The 6,385-nt window shown below is 54.2% G+C and overlaps 1 protein-coding gene across 1 annotated transcript in view; it reads right to left on the bottom strand.

The window, feature by feature from the left end:
- Ephb3 (EPH receptor B3) overlaps positions 1-6,379 on the bottom strand; it is an 18,827-nt gene extending 12,448 nt beyond the window's left edge. Inside the window, exon 1 of the mRNA XM_048804016.1 lies at positions 6,364-6,379. The gene's annotated coding sequence lies outside the window, so the exon portion shown is untranslated. The remainder of the gene's footprint in view (positions 1-6,363) is intronic.
- Between the last annotated feature and the right edge of the window lie 6 nt (positions 6,380-6,385).

The raw sequence follows: 6,385 nt of genomic DNA, 5'->3' as shown, positions 1-6,385 counted from the left end.
GAGGAGGCTCTTCATTTCTGTTTAATTTCTGGGGAGCGAGGGAGGGAGGGAGGGGATCGGCCCTTGGCCATCGCGCGCAGCCTTGGCCATCGCTCAATCTCGGCACATTTTTCCCATTAATGAGGAGAGGACTTGGATTTCGAGTCCTGTGTGCCTGAGGAAGGGCTCCGGTCACCCTGGTGGGGAGAGGGTGGGCTGCTCTCTGTTTCCCCACTTCTGGGGGGGAGGTGAGGGCTTGATCTCTCCAGCCTGACCAAGATCAGGAGGGAAGGCAAGGACCTCACAGACCCTGCCTGTGTCACAGCCTCCAAAGGGCTTGAGGGGACGGTATGGGGGTGTCACAGAACCCATCTGACTGTGGCACAGGGAGGGAGAGACCTCTTCTCTGCTGCATGTGTGATGTATGCATGTGTAGTGTATGCATGTGTATATGAGCGCATATGTGCACATGCTGGGACAGGGGCTGAGGCCCAGGGGCAGAGGGCAAATGAGGAATAAGTGAGCAACCTTCAAACTCTCCCAGCTACCTGCTGCACCCCACCAGGTGGCTGCAAAGGGAGATGAGAGAGGAGGGCCACCCCAGACACAAGGCTCACACTACCCCAAAAAGTCACCAGGGATGTGGACACCAGGACAAGGGTCTTTCTGGAACTGGGGCTTTGATGCTCAGGAGCAAACCACAGGCGTGAAGAGCAGCTACGTGGCAGCAGCTGTGTGGCTCTCACCTGTGCACACAGTTGCACACACAGCACACAGTTTGCAGTGGCTGGGCTTATTCTTCACCACTGGGGCTAAAGAGTGACAAGTCAACACATATGGTGGACAAAAACACACAAAGCCACAGCCACCCGCAAACACACACACAGCTCCACAGTCTGTCTTTTTCAGACACACAGATGCATATGGTACAAACAGATTAGTCTTCCTTAGACAGTCATCTACAGAGAAACTTTCTCACACAGAGATCTGGCTTGCCTCAGGCAGACCTGTTCTCACAGCCTTCCTAGGGAAATGCACACCCAACCCAACAGTGCCTCTTCCTTACACACCCAATTGCACACTATCACCAGCCACGAGGCAGAGAGTCCTGAGTGTAAAGTGCAAACACAAAGGCCAGTTTCCCCATACAGACTTGGTGACATGCTCTTACACAGTTACTTGAAAACTACAATTAGATGCCAGGAGCACTGGAACATGCCACAACTCCCCAAAGGAGTATGGAGACACGGGTTTAAGTATCAAAAGTTTGAGTTGGTGTAAAGCCTGAGATGAATCTCCATGCACAAACCACACACACACACACACACACACACACACACACACACACACCAAGCATGTTCTTTATCTGGAATGTCTGCAGTGGGGTGGAGGAAGAGTTGAGAGAGGGCAGTGCCCCTCATCCAGGTCCCAACTCTGTGACATCTCTTGGTCAGGCAGGCCACTCTTGTAGTGCAGAGGTACTGGGGCAGCCTTGGCCACTGGCACTGGGAAGGAGCAAGCCCCAGCCCTGCTTCCTGTTGTCCTGGCTCAGTCAGGAGCTGCCAGTCAGGTCATGGGGCTGGGGGTGGGGCAGGGGCATGAAGATGATTTTGGGTGTGACTGGGTGCGGCCTCCCCAGTATAGCCTCTGCCCAAGCAGCAGGCCACTTCCCTGCCAGCACAATGGTACTGTCTTGAGGACTCCAGAGACCTCGGAGAGGGGGTAGCACCATGAAGAGATTTTGCCTCAGGAGCTCTTGCACATACAAGTCAAGGACCTGGTATAAGGAGGGCATTTTAGGTACACAGGCCTGCCTCTGAGGACCTTGTTGGGCCACCTTGGTGCAAGGGCACCAGCTGTGATCCTGCCACATACCTTGGTGAAGGGCCAGGGCCACATAACTTTATGGAGCTGCCCACTGCACCTCCAGGCCCCAAGTCACTCAGAGTACCTCACCCTGGAACAGGAGTGCCACTGAGACCCAGGGAACAAAGAAAAAAAAAAAAAATGTGGAGACGGAGGCAAGACGCCTCCAGCCTAACCTCCAGACCAGGGACTCTGAGGTAGCAGAAAAGGTCATGTTCCAGGGCTGGGCTAGCAGAGTGTGCAGGGACAGGACAGAGGGGCAGGGTCTGAACAAGAAGGAGCAACCAGGAGCACCACCAATGAAGAGAAGGAAAAAACCCCAAGCCACCCCTGAGGGTCCCCTCTTCCCACACCACCACGTGGAGTCCCTACCTCAGCCACCAAGCAGAAGGCTCTGGTTCCCAGTTTTCTATCATGCCCCCCACCCCTCTTATGTCACCATGTGTATGTGCTTATAGTTGTAGGAGCCTGAACACTCAGGGTGGACAGCCTGAGAGGAAAAGGGTCTTGGGAGGACCCGGCTATAGGACCTATGTTGTGAAGGAGCCTAATTCACCCAGGGCCACCTTTACTTCCTCTGCCACAGTCCCTTGGCCCCCATGTCTGGGACAGCGGGGAAGGGAGCATCACAGAACAGAGAACACACTTTGTCTTTCATTCTTCCTCTCAGATTATGGGGATTTATAATTAAATAAGCCTGAGAGGGAGGAGAAGGGAGAAGCAGCCCAGGAAAGCCCAAATGCCTCAGTGCTCATCCAGGCACGGACCCCATTGCTGGCCCTGCCAGTCAAAATGGATGGACAGCTAGTCCTCCCATGAGCTCTCTCAGCCCTCACTGCAATTCTGGTCACAGTGGGCCTGGTCAGGGGCAGGGGGTTGAAGGCCATGGGAAAGCTGGCCCCAGGGTAGCCCTTGGGCCAGGGGCCTCACCCGCCCCATCAGGTGCCCAGCTGTACCTGCCCGCCCCCCACTGCCCAATCCCGACAAACCAGTTTGACTCAGCACGACAGGCAGGGCTACAATTTTCAAACTATGCAGGCCTGGTGATTCAGCCTCTTCGTGCTGTTTAATTAGTGGAAGGCCAGTGGTGGAGGCCTTGCCCACAGCAGCCTCGGCTTCAGCTCACAGCCACTGAGGCCGGAGAGGCGACAGGAGCAGCAGCCCTGGCTAAAGGGAGAGCAGCAACAAGCAAACTGGTTCCCCCAAATACCTGCTGCTGGCCCTCCACACAGCTCTGAGGCTCCAGTTCCTGACAAATAGTAATAGGGTGGTGTGGGGGGAACAACAAAATGTGACTCAAAAAAGCGACCAAATCACAAAAATGCTGGGCTGTTGTCCCTTCTCAGTTTCTTGTTCTCAGTGGTCACTCCAGCAAGAATGAAAGAGGTAGGAAAGCACAGTGCCTTTTCCCCTTGGGGACAGGTTCCACTGCAGTGACTACTCTGCTAGCTGGGCTTGGCTGGAGAGGAAGGTGCTGGCCCCACCTCTTACAATCTGGTAACTGTTTCTCTTTTCACAAAAGGGTATGTTCCCAGCTGGGACCTAACCATCCCTTCTCAGGTGTAAGGGCCCTGTGGCTCAGACACCATTCCCCAGGCCCCATTCATGGTCCCAGAGGGGAGAATGATATTGGCTTCAGAACTGGGGATCATTACTTAAAAGGAGACCAAGGGACAAAGTGGCTTTGTGTCCCTGTGTCTGTGGGTAAACCCCAGGGCAATTTGTGTGTGTGTGGGGGAGGGGTAATCAGAGGGCAAGGGGAGCTGTGATTCTTCAACTAGGGAGAACAAGGAAAAACCTCAGCCCCATCTGCATGGAAAACTGAGATCCTTGGATGTAGAGTCTTGGTGAACCCCAAGTGTGTAGGGGAGAAAGAGGAATCAGGTGTCAGACAACTTTGACTAGTGGGTACATGAGGGGCAGCACCTGTAGCTCAGGGACCCCAGGCCTAAATATAAGACCCAAGTCACAGAGAAACGAAAGGCCAAGGGCAAACCAAATCCTGACAAAGCCAAATGGAACACTGGATGGAGGGAGCTGGATCCCTCTCCTGTAAAGTTTGGGGGTGAGGCGCTTAAGAGATCTTTAGTGCTAAGGGACCTACATACCTTCAGAGCTCTGCCCACTGGACACAGCCCAGGAGCTGGAAGTCTACCCATTCCACACTCCGTGACCCAGAAGAAGGGCGGGGTACAGACAAGAGACCACCAAACCATCTCTCTTCCTATCCCTTCCCTTCTTGGAGCTTCAGGAAAATAAGCTCACCCCATCCTTCCAGACCAGCCTTCCCTTAGTCATTTCTTCCTCCAATCCCTTCCCAACCTCCCTAGGGTAATAATAGCAACAATAATAATAACAACAGCTAATCCTTGAATAACAATGAGGATGTGCTAAATGCTTTACACATAGAAACCATTCAATCCTCACAACAACTCTGTGAGGTTGGTACCATTATCATCTCATAGTGAGGGAGGACCTAAGGCTCCGTAGGTCCAAGGTCTGGTCCTGGCTGTAGGGGTCAGCACACTGCACCTCTTTTTCTCCCACACACAAATTAAAGACTACAGGGTCTGAGGTGTTCAAAAGTGAGGGCCATGGTGGAAGCCACACTGTAGGCACTGCTACTTTCTAGGGGCACCCTACGGGAATCTGGTCTCAGCCTGGGGCTAGCCCTGACTCCCACTTTACTGTTTCAGCAAGCAAATGATCCTACTGCCCTCTCCTCCTGGGCTGTTACAGCTGATATCTCTAGTTTAGTCCACCAGCTCCATGGCCTAGGAGTCTTGGACACCAGCTTCTGGCTAGGGCCTGCCTGTGGGGACGGATCTAGGAGATTATGAGGAATGGAAAGGAGGAAGAAAGGGATAGGAAGAGGGATGCAGTGAGGGAGGAAGGGGTGAGCCCTCCCAGGTAGCCCTTGCTCACGAGACCCAAACCACACCCCCACTCCAAGCTAGCACCCACCACACCCCACAAGGGTCATGGACCTGACACACACAGCTCCATAAGTGCATGTCTGAGTGTGTCAATGTCACCTCTTCTGGACTAAGACAGACAAAAACCTGGGAACTCAAGCAGGCTCCCTGGCTCACACCCTTAAGGCAATCAACAACAAAGCCCCACACTGGTTTCTCACGCCTGCGATCCTATCACACACATGTGGGTGAGTGTGCGCCAGTGTGGGCGAGACCTCAGTGTGCCTGTCTGAATTTGCATGTGTCCACCCGTGTGAATCTATCTGTCAGCACAGTGGGCTCAGAGATAAAAGGGGGTGGGAGATTATAGGAACATTTTTCCCCTGGAGAAATTCGAAAGCATCAGAAGCAGATGCCTTCTCTCAAACTGTGTTAAAGATTTTTCCTTCCAACCTTTGAGTTTACCTATTGTGAACACAGAACCAAGTTACACAAAATTCATGGTTTTTGTTCCTAAACTAAGAAAGTGACTAGATACAAATGCCAAACACTACTGTCTATATTCCAATTTCTTCCAAATTTCTGGGGGTGTCTCTCTCTATATATATTAAGGAAGGCTCCACCCTTCATTTTATAACTACACATTATTTTGGAAAAGGGGGTATTATATGTGTGCATCTCTATTGTCTGTGATCTGCATTGGTGCCTCTGGCCCTGGGAGGCTGGTGTCAAGTGGCATGCGTGTGAGCTCGCCTGCCAAGGCCAACTACACTCGGGCTGTTCATCCAAGTACAATTATTTGGAAGTTGGAGCTACCCCCTCAGCGGCAGTCTTGGCAGATTTCACAGAACCCACGGAGAAGCCCGGCCTTTTCCCATCGGCTAATGAGTAGCGCACCCAGCCTCGGTGCTACAGGGGCAGAGCCCTGCTGCTTCAGGGGTTCAATGAAATCCAAGCAAGCTCTCAAAGGGTCCTGCCAGAAGGTAGAGGGATAGCCTTAGAGAAGGATGCAACGCCCGTGCACACAGCACCTCATATGTAGTTGGAGCTCGGTAAACCATAAACAATAACAGGCCCCCGCCTCTCCACCCCCGCAGCCATCCCCTGACAAAGCGGGGTGCACACGCACTCACACTCTCACAGTTAACTCCAGCGGGTTCCTAACCGGTGCCACCTCCCCCCAACCTGGGGAGTCCCGCTTCGCCCCCACCCTCCACAGATCCGCAGCCCCCGCCTCGTCTGATGGGTCGCCCACTCTTCCTCGCCGCTGGGAGGTGCTTGGGCCCTGTTTCCCTGTGGTGAGTGAGGGGTACTCCCACAAAAGCTCACGGCGAGACCATCACTTTCGGGGACGCTCATCCCGAGTTCCGCTGCTCGCAATCCCCCAACCCGCAGATGGTCGGCAGCGGAGTCAGCTCCAACCTCCGAGGCGGCTCTGGGGGCGTCCTCCCCACCCAGCCTTCAGTCCCGGGGCGGGCGCAGGCGGCAAAGCCTCCTCCGACGTGCGCTCAGCGCTTATGGACCCACACCGCGCGACCTACCGGGCCAGAGCTCTGGCGACCCCCGGCACCTTATCCCGGGCGCGCCCCCCGACGCCGCTCACCTTCCAGAGCGCGGCAGCCGGC

The sequence above is a fragment of the Marmota marmota genome, unplaced genomic scaffold (genome assembly GCF_001458135.2).
Source record: "Marmota marmota marmota unplaced genomic scaffold, marMar, whole genome shotgun sequence".
NCBI lineage: Eukaryota > Metazoa > Chordata > Mammalia > Rodentia > Sciuridae > Marmota > Marmota marmota.
The sequence above is the reverse complement of the archived record's forward strand: the minus strand, read 5'-3'. Positions and strand labels throughout refer to the sequence as shown.